Genomic DNA, 16,304 nt, shown 5'->3' with positions numbered 1-16,304 from the left:
CAATAGGAGCATGGAAGGTCACCTCTCTGGTGGGACCCTCAGCAGGGACCCTGAGGTTGAGAGATACTGACTAGATATAGTCTTGCGTAAGTCCAGACAAGAAGGTTCATTATGCAACAGATGATACAGAATTTACACAGTAGTGCATGAATATAACATAAGCGTGTTTTGTTTTTTTGTTTTTTAAAACTGGAATCCAGTAATATTAGTCTGTGTTGTTGACTTGTGCCTGTTGGATCACATCAAGCTCTCGTAATGCCAATGATGTCAACATCTGTCCAACTCGAGGCTTAAAGATGGGACTTATCAAGCTAATGGATAATGTTAGTTTGTTATGGTTGACTCTGAGGAAACACTGGACACAGGTTAAATGTTTTAAAGGCTGTAATGAAGGTTTCAGAAATCAATGGGTGACACTCAAGTTCAGTTTTCCACAGAACCAGGCTTTTTTTTTTCCAGACTAGGGTTTCACAAGGGACACGAACAACTGGACAGCAGGTAGGTTTAGCCTGAGCTATATTATCATGTGAGAGCTGTGTTTAAATACTTCTGGTAATATCGGAAACCGGTATGCCTCCATGAGTCTTCCATGGACTACACCGACTGCTGAAAAAGAGGGGTTCAGTTTAATTTATATGGCACCAAATCACAACATTTGGCTCAAGACATGACATCCACAAAAGATATAAGGTAAGTCCACATCTGGGCGACAAGGGCGACTGTGACATGTTCGTATCTTCTACACAAACTGTGGTTCTGTTCTGTTTTAACATGCTAGACTTGAATTTCTGCCAGCTCCACTCCACTGAGGACAGAGCGGTTTGTATGAGTGAATCTCGTCTGTCAGCTTTATGAGAACATGAGCCTGAGAGTCTCTTGCAGATGTGCCTGTCGAGCACTATTTATTCAGGTATTGGATGTGTTTTGGATGTTTCCCGCTGCTTCAAGGTTCTTTGAGACAAAAGAAGTTTGTAGCCAGAGGTGACAGATTTTAAACAAAAGCTGAGCCTCAAATCACGTCTGAATGTTTCCCACAGTGGGAGACAGAAAACTCTTTGAAAATATACACAAAGGAGGTTACAAGAGATTTGATGTATTCAGTTGGGTGATATTCTATTTTCTTTCTTTTTGTCATGAATCCCATCAGGAAAAGAAAATCAACAATGAACTTCTACCAACAAGCAGAGCTCTGTTGTTGTCCGAACGTGATTTTTGTGGGGCAGCACCAGAAAACACTTTAAAATGTTCAATCAAGATGTTTTGGCTTTGATGTTGTTCCAAAATCAGTTGTACCAACATCGGGATGAATTTCTCCAAGACCTTTGGAGCATCAAAACACACCATGAGCCTGGGAATAATTTAGATTCACTTTGTACTGACTGCTATATCCTTCTTATCCACTGCGAAAAATGGTTTCTGATCATTTTGACTAATTTTGTTACCAAGACTCATTTTTTAAAATTAATTATTTAGTTTATTCTTTTATTTTGAGATCCATTTCCAAATTCAAACTGAATTATAATTTTTTTTCTGGGGTTAGTCTTAACCAGTCTAAGTTTGTACCTAGCACAAGATCATTTCTTTTTGTAGAGTGGGTAACCTTAAACAACTAATATCCATGTTCTTGTGTTAAAACATTAATTAGCACGATAGGCTGACACATGATTCCCCTGTGCAGGAAGCTTGAAATGTTACATGCAGCACTAAAGACACATTTTAGTGTCATTATCCAGTACAATAGCTGAGCATGCCTCTGAATATTTATATATATATATATATATATATATATATATATATATATATATATATATATATATATATAAAAAACACCCAGCACGCCCCTGCGGGCGGTTTATCCTTCAAGCTCGGGTCCTCTACCAGAGGCCTGGGAGCTTGAGGGTCCTGCGCAGTATCTTAGCTGTTCCCAGGACTGCACTCTTCTGGACAGAGATCTCCGATGTTTTTCCCGGGATCTGCTGGAGCCACTCGCCTAGCTTGGGAGTCACCGCACCTAGTGCTCCGATTACCACGGGGACCACCGTTACCTTCACCCTCCACATCCTCTCGAGCTCTTCTCTGAGCCCTTGGTATTTCTCCAGCTTCTCGTGTTCCTTCTTCCTGATATTGCTGTCATTCGGAACCGCTACATCGATCACTACGGCCGTCTTCTTCTGTTTGTCTACCACCACTATGTCCGGTTGGTTAGCCACCACCATTTTGTCCGTCTGTATCTGGAAGTCCCACAGGATCTTAGCTCGGTCATTCTCCACCACCCTTGGGGGCATCTCCCATTTTGACCTCGGGACTTCCAGGTTATACTCGGCACAGATGTTCCTGTACACTATGCCGGCCACTTGGTTATGGCGTTCCATGTATGCCTTGCCTGCTAGCATCTTGCACCCTGCTGTTATGTGCTGGATTGTCTCTGGGGCATCTTTACACAGCCTGCACCTGGGGTCTTGCCTGGTGTGATAGACCCCAGCCTCTATGGATCTTGTGCTCAGAGCTTGTTCTTGTGCTGCCATGATTAGTGCCTCTGTGCTGTCTTTCAGTCCAGCTTTGTCCAGCCACTGGTAGGATTTCTGGATATCAGCCACCTCCTCTATCTGCCGGTGGTACATACCGTGCAGGGGCCTGTCCTTCCATGATGGTTCCTCGTCTCCCTCCTCTTTCTTGGGTTTCTGCTGCCTGAGGTATTCACTGAGCACTCGGTCAGTTGGGGCCATCTTCCCAATGTATTCTTGGATGTTCGTTGTCTCATCCTGGACTGTGGTGCTGACACTCACCAGTCCCCGGTCCCCTTCCTTCCGCTTAGCGTACAGCCTCAGGGTGCTGGACTTGGGGTGAAACCCTCCATGCATGGTAAGGAGCTTTCTTGTCTTTATGTCAGTGGCTTCTATCTCCTCCTTTGGCCAGCTTATTACCCCAGCAGGGTACCTGATCACGGGCAGGGCGTACGTGTTGATGGCCCGAATCTTGTTCTTACCATTCAGCTGACTCCTCAGGACTTGCCTGACCCTCTGCAGGTACTTGGTGGTTGCAGCCTTTCTAGCGGCCTCTTCATGGTTCCCATTTGCCTGCGGGATCCCCAAGTACTTGTAACTGTCCTCTATGTCTGCAATGTTGCCTTCTGGTAGTTCAATCCCCTCAGTTCTGACTACCTTCCCTCTCTTTGTTACCATCCGACTACACTTCTCCAGTCCGAACGACATTCCAATGTCATTGCTGTATAGCCTGGTAGTGTGGATCAGTGAATCGATGTCTCGTTCACTCTTGGCATACAGCTTGATGTCATCCATGTACAGGAGGTGGCTGACAACTGCTCCGTTCCGTAGTCGGTATCCGTAGCCAGTCTTGTTAATGATCTCACTGAGGGGGTTCAGGCCTATGCAGAACAGCAGTGGGGACAGAGCATCTCCTTGGTAGATCCCGCACTTGATGGTAACTTGTGCTATGGGCTTGGAGTTGGCCTCTAGTGTTGTACGCCACATCCCCATTGAGTTCCTGATGAAGGCTCTTAGGGTCCCATTGATCTTGTACAATTCTAGGCATTCCAGTATCCAGCTGTGGGGCATTGAGTCATAGGCCTTCTTGTAATCAATCCAGGCAGTGCACAGGTTGGTCAGTCTGGTCTTGCAGTCTCGGCTGATTGTTCTGTCTACCAGTAGCTGGTGTTTTGCACCTCTGGTATTCTTGCCAATTCCTTTCTGTGTCCCGCTCATGTATTGACCCATGTGCCTGTTCATCTTAGCCGATATGATGCCTGACAGGAGCTTCCATGTAGTACTGAGGCAGGTTATTGGTCGGTAGTTGGAGGGGACCGGTCCCTTCTTGGGGTCCTTGGGGATCAGGACCGTCCGGCCTTCAGTTAGCCATTCCGGGTGTCTTTCGTTAACTGCTCCGTCTCCAGCCTTGGTGGTGCTGTTCTCTTATTGTTCCCTTGCCACTGAGAGTACACCTTTTCTGTGGAGAACAGCTGGTTTATTCTCCTGCCTTCTATCTCTCTGGTGTACCTCCTCAAGCGGCTGGCCAAGGCTGTGAGTCTTTGCTTGGCAGTTTCCAAGGCCTCAGGTATGGACAGCTTGCTGTATTTCTTAGGCACCCTATTTGTCGCACCTTTCTGCAACTCCGTTAGTTGGCTAACTTCCCTCCGTGCTACTTTGATCTTGCCCTCTAGCCTCCTTCTCCATGGAGGGTACTGCCCCTTGTGGCTGTTCAACTTGTAGCCAAGCATCTCACTGATCACTGCTGCCGTATTGTAGATCAGCTTGTTAGTGTCGGTAATCGTGGTTGTAGGTATTGTCCGTAGTGCTGCATTAACATCATCTAGCAGACCTTCTGAGGGTACTTCACGTAATCTTGGTAACCGGCTACGGGGGATCCAGGTTTCAAGCTTGGCCATGATCCTATTTTTCAGGTCAGTTCCTCTGGCACTCAACGATCCTTCTCCTATCGCACTTGGGGCTATGTACCCAATCTCGGGTGGGGGTGATGATATCTCCCCCCTGACCTGGCGTCCTGACTCCTCCTTGCCGTAGCATTTGTGTTGTACCTCGTCAATCTCTAGCTGTGAGAGCAGTCCCTTCTTTCGAATGTTGGAACACTGAGCTACTAGTTGTTTCGCCGTCATTGTGGATGTTGGGTATCGAAGAATCCATAGGTCCGTCATCCTATTCATGTAGCCCCTTCCGCCGGGGTTACTTGCGTAGTAGCATTCCAACAACGCCCTGTTTTCGTCCCTTGCCCACCGATGCCTTCTTGTTCCAGTAGCCCACTTTTCGTCAGGGTGCCCTGGTTCCTCAACACCTGACGCGGACCTTGTTGATCCAGGCGACGTCCGAGCCGGCATGCCTTCATATTTATCTGTCTCGCTCATGTCTGCGGTAGGCTTGCTTAGCATAGGGGGTCTAGCCTTAGGACCCTTACTGGATACAGACGCCCCAGGCAGGAATCGAACTTGCGATCCTCTGTTCCAAAGGCGTGTAGTCTAACCACTACGCTATCCAGCTGCTATATATATATATATATATATATATATATATATATATTTTTTTTTTTTTTTTTTTTTTTTTTTTTTTAATTTAATGTTCTAACACAGTGAAATACTGCACTCATTTGTCTCACCGTTCACTGTCTAAATAGACAGCTGCACTACTGTCTGTTAACCTGGTTTTGTTTATACTGTAATTTTTTGTGTGTTTTTCTGTGCTTCTTATTTTATTCAGTAATTCATTTGTGACGTACTAGAAAGGAATCTGAATCTCATGTTTAGCTAGCGGTTGTTTGAAGATGACTTACCATCGTCCATGAAACCATAGTAACCTGCTGTAATCAAAGCAATCGCAAGGAGATTTCTGGCTCACCACCCTACACCTCTATGCGACCGACTTCACCTAGAAACTGCCAGCAACCTCCACCGACCTGTGCCGGATTTTATTTATTGATTTGTTGATTAAAACCTGAAATAAATTTTTTTTTAACAAAAACAATAACTTGCATCTTCTGTGGGAACAATTATTATGTGATGCAAATGTTGTCATAGTCCATGGATTTTCAAACATCCAATAAATAACTTGCTTTTCTTCTGACATTACGCCCTCCTCTGCTCACTCCACCATGACACGTGTGCGCTATGAAAGTTATTTTTGTTGTTCACAATCAGGAAAAACATATGAGGGGGGAGAAAAGTCATGTTCTTGAGATTTTTTCTTTGGATATTTCAAAAATAAAAGCCTAGAAGGAATTTAACATTTAACAGCAAGAAGTGGAAATAATAAAAGGATGAAAAATAGAAGTTTATATTATACAATAAAAACTGAGGCCAGCAGAGCGGCAAGTCCATCTGACACATCTCACGTAATGAACTAATTCTAAAAGAACACATCACCGAGCTTATTAAAGCAACAGGGACAGCAGCCTCTTTGATTTGTGCAGGAGATCGATTCTCGTGCGTGTAATATCATCTGCTTTAATACAACAGAAATACAACAGAACAGAAAAAAAGGCTGTTTTTGCTTTTTGCAGTTAATTAAATCATAGTGCTGCACATGAGAGCACAATAGTTCAATCAACAGCTATTTCAAAGTGAGAAATACCAGCTGAAAAAAACCTGGATTGTTTCAAACAACAGCCTGATGGGGGGAAAAAAGACTACCTTCATTTTAAACCTGCTTACTTCAGCACTTTCAGTGGTCATACAAATAAAGAGAAACAAACCTTCCTCCATCCTGAATGGAAAACAGACAAGATCTGTTTTCTACTCGATAAAAGCAAATCAGAGTCCTTGAAATGCCATCATGCAGCCCACCTGTGAGATTATGCGTTTTGGGTTCGTGCCTGAGCTGTCGAGCTGTCTCATGGGAGGTAATCAGAGGTCTTCTCTATCATCGGTAGTCTGGTTGAGTTTCTCTGCTGCAGATTTGTCATCAGGCTGGACTCGCTTTGACCTTGGTCATAGAAAAACAGCAAAGTAAAAAACACACAGTGCTTTGCTGCTGAATGCTGAATGCACAGATAAAGAGAAACGTTTACTCCCCTAAGCACAGAGAACAACCTGACCTCACCTATCAAAAAAAGTCCTGTAAGCTGATATTTTTTTACTTGAATATGTCTGCTTTTCATAGACTGTAAAAATATATTTCCTCATTATTTATATATTCTGGATAATCTGAGTGGTCGGTCAAAATCATGAAAAACACTGTGAACACTGTGCAACATGGTTAACTGTCGACGTCTTGATGCATTCTCAATCATCCAGGTAAGTAAATCTCCAAAAGTTGATTCTGTTCATCTGGATGTAGGAGAAACGTTTCATCACTCATCAAAGTGACTTCTTCAGTCTCAGCTGACTGCAGGTTTCCCCAATCTTATCTTGTCAACATTGATCGTGGGATTATAGACTAATGAAAAACGTTCGTGGTTAAACTTCTCAGAGATTCTAAGCATAAAGTGTTCAAAGTTTTCATTACTAAATTTGCTAAACCAGAAAAAACTTGTCTTGCTCATTTCATCACTTGCTAATGAAAGCACAGCTGGTAACTTATCTCAGAGCAGCGAAAGTAGAGCAATGTGGTAATTTCCCATCAGTCTCAAAGAGCAGAGGTTTATTACAGCATGCAGAAAAAACAAACACAGAGATGACCATCGATCACTGATCCACTATTCAGATTCCAGGATTCCACAATCAAGCGGAATTAATCCTGCTTTCAGAGACCGGGTTAGACAAACAACTGTGGCCACAAGATGGCAGTAATGTAACGGATGGATGGGGGCAAACAGGTAAGAAAGAGGATTCATGACAGCATTCTGTATGAGATCAAAGGAGAGAGGTAACTTTACTTTGTTACATGTTAACTTAGATTGCTCCGATGGAGAGCTACGGATATACAAATTCAAAACTCTGCGCCAAATCATTTTGGAACAGCTCTTTACCACCTTGAGGATATTTGGTGGTGTGTGGGAATTTGCCCCATCAGTCTGCATCCTTCTGCGTGTCCTTTAGGGAATGTCCCAGTAGTTTGTGGTACCAGAGCTGTGATTCCAGAATTATTGTTCCAAAACTTGGTTTGAATTATTGGTTAGTGTTCGCTGGGGCTACCCTTTGTCACTGACTCTGTTTGTAATTTTATAGCACAGCTGAAGGATGGAGAGATGGAGAGTATACAGTTTGGTGTTCTCAGGACTGTTTTTTTTTTCTTTTTGGGATGATGTGGCGACATGCTGCACATTGCAGAGCCCACTTCAGGTTGGTAATGAGTTGCTGGTTGAGTTTAAGTATCTCAGGATTTCATCATGTTTAAGGAAAGGAAGGAGGGGAGGTGACCGATGCAGCTGCTGCACTGATATGGAATGTACTAGTCTGTTGTGGTGAAGAAGACCAGTCAGTCTACATTCATACCCTCACCTATGACCTCAAGGTGTCGATAGGAATTCAAAGAATCAGATCAAAGACACGAGCTTCGGTTTTTTCCTTCTAGTTTTGTTGCATATGACACGTGTAATGACTACAGTAATAACACTCGAGTAATAAAACATGATGATGGAAAACATAAAAATTATAGAGGCCGATTTTCCCTCTCTGAAGCTTTGTGTCTGTTTGCATTTGAAGCAAATAGGAGCAGCACAACAGAAGCAGAACATGAGGATAATTGTTTCCTTTGAAAGGTCTGGATTATGTGATATGCATGTAAACTGTCTGAAATCCACTGCGCGCCTATAAATAAACAGCCACACTTGACACACTGCATTACAGTATTTAACGGTGTTTTCTGGCTTCATTAGCGATCAGTTTGGTAATTGCACATCGGCCCGAGCTTAACGTTCTGTCTGTCAGAAGATTGACTGTGAGGACATCAGTAGGAATAATTAATGTGTCAGCCGATAATGCGTGTGTACTAATTGTTTGGCCGGCTCTCTGCAGAGAAAGGTTTACACCGTCTCTGCTGTGCGTGGTCAGGCTGAAGGTGAATCATGCAGCGTTTGTAACTCAGATAAAGTCTGATTGAATCAGTCATCAGGGTTGTGCTCCCGTTTTCTATTCAGAACATAGAGTGACTTTGTGGTTTTGTAGCTTTAGCATTTCATGACTCACTGGGATGGTAAAGGCAAGCATATCACCTCCTCATAGCTGTGTCTCTGTTTTTAGGATGTTACCCATGTGAATTTGCAGGGATTCTGATGGTGCTCACTCAATAAGAGAGTATCCAAATATTATTGTTAATGCAGTATAAAAACAGAGTGAACATCCTGCCGAGAGATCAAAACATACAACATGGCTCTGGTCTTTAACACTGCACCATAAAATAAGAGATGCCCACTCTAAAGTCATCCAGTGGTTTGTTTCCTGTTCGAAGCAGTCATGCCTCGGACTTACTGCAAGAGCTTAAAAACATATACACAAAACTCAAAGCGCTGGGTCAACATCTGGCTGACCGACGTCTAACGAAAAGCTTTGAAAGGCCTTCAGAAATCCTGGAGAACGTCTGCTCAAGTCTGGTTCCCTGCAAGCAAAATATGAAGAAATATTCATTAACATCAACACAAAGGCCAAGAGGGTTGGAAGCAGTTATTTTCCACTCTTGGATTCTCCTTTAAGGTTTCAAATTCCTTACAGGCTTTTTAACCAATGTCAACCAAACTGGGGAAACTCGTTCACGTCCCTGTTAGCCCGTCACGACATTTGTCACACTAATTTTTACATAATTGCCTGTCGTCTGGCTGTAAAATGGTACCAGACGATAACTTTGAAATGGAAACGGGCATAAAGTGAGTCTGAGAGCAACATCACTGTGTTCCCTGCTGTACACTGCATGTGTAATTCAGGAGACTTCACATCAAAGTACGGCCACCCCCCCTTCCCTCTCACACTTTAATATTTGCTCATGCAAACACTCAGTGGTTCCATCTCGTCCATGTCTAAGTGCGTAATTTGAATCTCCAGTGGAAATTCGAAAATTTCTCTCCCACAAACTCACCAAGACAAATTTAAATAGAAATTCCAGGCTACTGTCCTGCTGACGAAATCTATTCAAGACCAACTCCAAAATCCAAGCTGACATTTTAATGTGTCACATTGAACATAATCAGGTTGAACCTATTAGATATCTGGTGCAAACTGACCCTGTGGTGACCTGCAGAGATTAAAACTGCACAAAAACAGAGCACTGGTCCGCCTTTTTGAATTTGGAAAGCATCATTGTCATGCATCACATTGCTCCCCAGACCACCCGTTGCCTAGGGGATATATGCTGCATGTATAACTCAGAGAAAAGCCTTTTTTCCCACATCAGCCGCTTGCCTTTCATCTCGACTTTTACAATCTCTGCAAACTAGAATCTGCTCTGTAAATCTTTCCTCATGAACATAATTAATCCTTGTACATTTCTCTGCAGCCCTGCAGGCTCCAGGATGCTTTTGTAATGCGTAGATTCCACAGAGACCTTTTCCACTGTTGCATTATTCACCTGCAGATGAAACACTCTGTACCTATGCATACCGTAGAGCCAGGCAGCATTCTGAAGCCCAGTCACATGCTGCAGCCCTTTGTACAAGTGCTCGCAGATACAATCACTCTCAGGGAGAATAAAAGGCTTTCAGCCCGGCAGATAAATCTGTTCAGATGGACGTTGGCTCTGCCTGTGATGGATTTTTCTCCAGAGCTTAAATCCTTGAAAACAGAAAGGAGAAGCAGCAGGGTTAAGGGAAGCTTTTCTTTTCTGTTCACTGTGCAAACAGAAAAAAAGACATGAACAGATCATCATGACCCGGGGCTGTAGCACCACTGAGGATACCGCGGTCACATCCACTGGGATGGAGGTGAATAACATGAATAATATCTAATCAGCTTCTTTGTTTTCCAGTGATTCGTTAAATTATTAGGATAACTAATATATATTATTTTTTTCTTTCAAATAAAAACCCAAAGTAAAAGAAGCTCTAGTTCAAACTGTAAAAATTTCAGGGTTAAAAGAAAAAAAAAATCACAACTTTATAAGAGGAAAAGTTAAAAATAAATAAATTTCAAAATACAATTATAGGGTAAAAATTAATCAATACATTAAAAGAGTATTAAGAGGAAAAATTATAAAATAAAACGCAAATTTATGAAACAAACAAGAAAAATAAATGAATAAATAAATAGGAAAAAATGCAAGTTGATGAAGAAAAAATCAACAATATGCATGAATAAATCTCTAATATATAATACAAAAATCCCCCCCCCCCCCACCAACACACACACTATTGTTGTTAAATCTTAAATTTGAAGACATGGGATGTAATAAAATTGGCTGTTGCTAACTTTGATAGTATAATTAAGAATAAATAATAAGAAATAACTGGCACATAACAAAACTGAGGGTTTTCATATATTTCTCTTTTTACAAAAAAAGTCACAGCAGATAAAATCTCTCAAATTTAAGCATAAAAATTCATCTTCAGCTTCAAAGTGTGACCTGACCAACCCAAAGGTCACCTCCATCTCTCTTACAATCTCTACATACTGTAAAGTCACGTGTGATTTTCAGTAAAAACATTAATTAATTAATGAATCCTCATTAATAATTTAAATTAATACATTATAACTTACTAAAATGATTCAATCAGATGTCCATTAGGATATGATTATTACAGCAGCATTTAGATAACACTTTAATTACCTCTGAATGAGAGGAATTTAAAATAAGCTGTGGCTTTGAGTGAAGCTGGGGAGGATTAATAAGCAGACTTGCTGCGTCTCTGAAACAGTAATAACACAACACAAAACCAAACTGTGGGTCGGCGGCAGCAGGTTGCAGCCGTGTGTTTGTACACAGCCCTGAGTAGTGGATTTGTGTGTCTTTGTGCGAGTGAGTGGGCGCACAAGTGACTGTGATTGGCTGTGGAGGAGAGCCATTAACGGCCACTACAGCTCCTGCTTACCAATGATGCTACAAAGACTCGGCAGTTATCTCGTAATAGGATTTATTCAAATTGCCAACGATTGCTCTGGGAATTTTTCTGGGCTGCATTTGAGTTTTTAAATGCTGTTCACTTTAATAATTCAATTATAAAAACAGACACGGGGCCAGGGAGAGCTCGCTGGAGCTCCGGGGATGTTGCCCAAATCTATTTTTGCAGCTTCATAGCTGCTTTATTAGATTTTAGAGAAGGTGATAGAGCGAGAGGAAATTACAGGAGAAGACGGACAAAGAGGTCGGGGGACACGCTTTGGAGGTGTGACATTAAAAATAACTGTTGGCAAACCGGAAAAACAACCAGACCTTCTTTCACGTCCATGTTTCTCCTTGAAATATAGTTTTTTTTTTTAAATATACTTTTTAGCTGCTAGAGTAAAATTATTGTTTATAAAGATTCATGTTTTGCAGCTCATAATGTTTATAAAATGTCCTCATAAAAAATGCTTCAAAATGCATCAAAGAATCCAAGCTTGGGTTGGTTTGCACAAAGATCCAAATGCAGGACTCCAAGCAGGCAAAGTCATGAAGAGCAAACGTTGTATTGGGTCAGTAGGAAAATCCAATTAAGTCAAAAACAAACAGAAACCCAAGAAAACTGCAGCAAGCCTGAGGAAACAGCTAACACCTATCTGAGGCCGCTAGGATTTCAACTTACTCAGATAACTTTAGGTTTAACTGTGGATTTTCTGTACTATGACGCTGGTTCATGCTGACTTATACTGCAAACCTGCTCCAGAGCAAGCCACATTGCAAATTAGACATCAGCGGGTGTAAAGTCATCTCATACTGACCAATCAAATCTATGGAAAATAGCGTCATCACTCCTGGAAGACCCTTAAGAATTGTGTGCAGATGAATAATAAATTCATAATTATAATAAAGGTCAATCAAATGGACCAATATGGCAAGGCCATGATGATCCACTTGGTAAAATAAATCCGCTTGGCATCTTTCTTGGCCTTAAGACAACAATTCTGAAAGATCCAAACGGGACACAAAAAAAGAAAAAAAAAGAAAAAAAGAATTGTGTGCAGATAGTAGGAGGGTCTGAATTTTTTTTAATAACCTCTTAATGTTTCCCTGATGAGCATCAGTGAGAAATATAGATTCTTAGACTTCTTCACAACTGTTTTATTGTTCTGTGACGGTTGATATACAGTGGCTTGAAAAAGTATTCGGCCCCTTGAACTTTTCCACATTTTGTCACATTACAGCCACAAACATGAATCAATTTTATTGGAATTCCACGTGAAAGACCAACACAAAGTGGTGTACACGTGAGAAGTGGAACGAAAATCATACATGATTTCAAACATTTTTTACAAATAAATAACTGAAAAGTGGGGTGTGTGTAATTATTCAGCCCTCTGAGTAAATACTTTGTAGAACCACCTTTTGCTGCAATGAAAGCTGCCAGTCTTTTAGGGTATGTCTCTACCAGCTTTGCACAGAGACTGAAATTCTTGCCCATTCTTCTTTGCAAAACAGCTCCAGCTCAGTCAGATTAGATGGACAGCGTTTGTGAACAGCAGTTTTCAGATCTTGCCACAGACTCTCGATTGGATTTAGATCTGGACTTTGACTGGGCCATTCTAACACATGGATATGTTTTGTTTTAAACCATTCCATTGTTGCCCTGGCTTTATGTTTAGGGTCGTTGTCCTGCTGGAAGGTGAACCTCCGCCCCAGTCTCAAGTCTTTTGCAGACTCCAAGAGGTTTTCTTCTAAGATTGCCCTGTATTTGGCTCCATCCATCAACTCTGACCAGCTTCCCTGTCCCTGCTGAAGAGAAGCACCCCCAGAGCATGATGCTGCCACCACCATATTTGACAGTGGGGATGGTGTGTTCAGAGTGATGTGCAGTGTTAGTTTTCCGCCACACATAGCGTTTTGCATTTTGGCCACAAAGTTCCATTTTGGTCTCATCTGACCAGAGCACCTTCTTCCACATGTTTGCTGTGTCCCCCACATGGCTTGTGGCAAACTGCAAACGGGACTTCTTATGGTTTTCTGTTAACAATGGCTTTCGTCTTGCCACTCTTCCATAAAGGCCAACTTTGTGCAGTGCACGACTAATAGTTGTCCTATGGACAGATTCCCCCACCTGAGCTGTAGTGAGGAGAGAAAGTCAGGAGAGAATGGAGCCAGCTAAGAAGAGGAGGTGGTCCTCCCCTGTGTGGGAACATTTTGATTTTATTCCTCCCAACAAGGTATGTAAATTTCTACAGAAGATGTATTTTCATAATACTGATGGTGCAATACAATTTATGTTCAGCGGCTTTACTTTTGTACAAGGTGAAGTGTTTGCTATGTGCCAGGGAGCTGGGATATAACAACAACACCTCATCCATGCTTAGGCACTACAGAGCTTTGCATGAGAATAAGGGGAACAGCGATTGTGGAGCAAGACCAGGTGAGCCATCAAATGCCATGATAATATAGCATGCAGTAATGTTACTAAATAATATAACAATATTATACAACTGTAATAAGTTACGTGTTTGATATTTATATTTGTGCTTTGATTTTGTTGTCTTTCCTCAGGAGAACAATCTCAAATAGATGAAGACCTGGTTAGCATGGTGATTGAGGACTCCCAGCCATTTAGCATTGTGGAGGACAAAGGATTTAAAAGATTTGTTAAATCATTAAATCCTAGCTATGTTCTCCCCACTAAAAAGGTCATAAAAGCAGTGAAAATGTAGTTTTTACAGAATAAAATATGAACAGGCAAGACTGAGGCTCAAAGCCTCAGTGTGTAGCTGTCCATACCTCAACGTTACAAAAGCACAACCACTGTCCACACCCCAACCACACCTCACCTCACAGTAAATGATCATTTCCATTTTAAGCATTTCCAAATAATCATTTTCCATACTGCCAGTATAAATATACACAGTATACTGCCATCACTACAATATAGATGTTTTACACACTCCTTTTGTTGTTGACATTTACAGGCTGTGTGCAAAAGGCCACACTCTTCAAATTCATGCCAACTAATATTTTTACGTCCAGTAGGTGTCCTACTAGAGCAAATGAAGCTTCAAGAAGCTTTGCGCTGGGATGAACCAATTGGATGAAAAGCTTCAGTGCTTCATGAAGCTTCATCTGCCCATCACTATTGGTAGGTTTACAGTTGTGCCATACTCCTTCCATTTCTGAATGATTGCTTGAACAGTGCTCCGTGGGATGTTCAAGGCTTGGGAAATCTGTTTGCAGACCTAAGCCTGCTTTAAATTTCTCAACAACTTTATCCCTGACCTGTCTGGTGTGTTCTTTGGACTTCATGGTGTTGTTGCTCCCAATATTCTCTTAGACAACCTCTGAGGCCGTCACAGAGCAGCTGTATGTACTGACATTAGATTACACACAGGTGCACTCTATTTAGTCATTAGCACTCATCAGGCAATGTCTATGTGCAACTGACTGCACTCAGACCAAAGGGGCCTGAATAATTACACACACCCCACTTTTCAGTTATTTATTTGTAAAAAATGTTTGGAATCATGTATGATTTTCGTTCCACTTCTCACGTGTACACCACTTTGTGTTGGTCTTTCACGTGGAATTCCAATAAAATTGATTCATGTTTGTGGCTGTAATGTGACAAAATGTGGGAAAGTTCAAGGGGCCGAATACTTTTGCAAGCCACTGTATGATCCTGAAATAGGAGGCCTGTTTGTACTTGTGGACATTATCCTGTTTTGATTTTTGTCTTTACCCTCGCTCAGTGTTGAGCACCACAGCTGAAATAATAAAAACTAAAACTGAACATTTATTTAATGAAATAAAATCCGTCAAATGTGTCTGAATGACAGAACCTGTTAACCTGCATTCAAATAAGCCAAATGTTATGAATGTAGTAGGTATTTTCCGCTCTTACTCTTAAAGCACACACATTCACAGTCCCTTCGATAGTTTGGTTTTCTGCTCCATCTGCAGCTGCTGTGTTACTTTCAGTTTGTATTGTGTGTTTAACGTCTTCATATTTTTATTATACTAGTTTTAAGCTCTCTGTAAAATTATCCACTCTGCTGCCAGCACACTCATCCATGTTTCTGCTTGGTCACATGCTGTTGACACACTTGCAGATTTATTGAACAGTGAGTTAACTCACTGAGCTACTAACCAGCTTTATGTAGCCTGGCTGCCAGTGTTAGGTTAAGTAAAGATGGATAATGCAAAGATATCATGTTGAACTTGCTTCACAGTTGAGGGCTTTGCAGAGGTGGGGGCTGTGTACAGTATGTACCCAGAACTGAAACAAAGGAAGCGAAGGAGAACTGGGAAAAAGCAATTAAACACAGGTGAAAACAGGAGGTCACAACCAAAACTAGACTGAAGTAAAACAGGAAACACCAGACTGCTTAGAGACCAAACAGAGACTGTTAACAGGCTTGTTGCCATGATGTGCTTTACACTGAAGTCAAAGTCAGTACACTCAGAGGTCAAGATAAAATCAAGTCAAGATAAGTCACCGCAAAAGTGTTCTACTTTTCTCAGTAAATCTGTAATACAGCAGATTATAATATTTAAATAATCTTCAGTATTGTAAGAGTCCAAGTTGTAAGAGCACATCTTTAAAGTTGGTGCAAACTTGAAAAACCAAATCTGGACTTAAGATATTTTCAGCTCTGATGTTTCTTGGCTGCTTTTCCGGTCATTATCTCCTCTATAGGGTGCACCCTCTTATATGCACAGAAATAGCACATTAGGCCACTCCTGGGCATTGTGAAGGCAGGTTTGTGCAGTAACGGGAAGCTGCTAACCACCCATTGAATTGCCTCCTCCAGGTGTTTGCGCTGGCCGCCTTCCCTCATGCAGCATGAAGAATTTGCTAAACTG

This window comes from Mchenga conophoros, linkage group LG15 (assembly GCF_057382185.1).
Source record: "Mchenga conophoros isolate Kocher_MC1m ecotype Shallow Benthic linkage group LG15, M_conophoros_male_GT1.1, whole genome shotgun sequence".
Lineage (NCBI taxonomy): Eukaryota > Metazoa > Chordata > Actinopteri > Cichliformes > Cichlidae > Mchenga > Mchenga conophoros.
Note: the sequence above shows the minus strand (reverse complement) of the source record.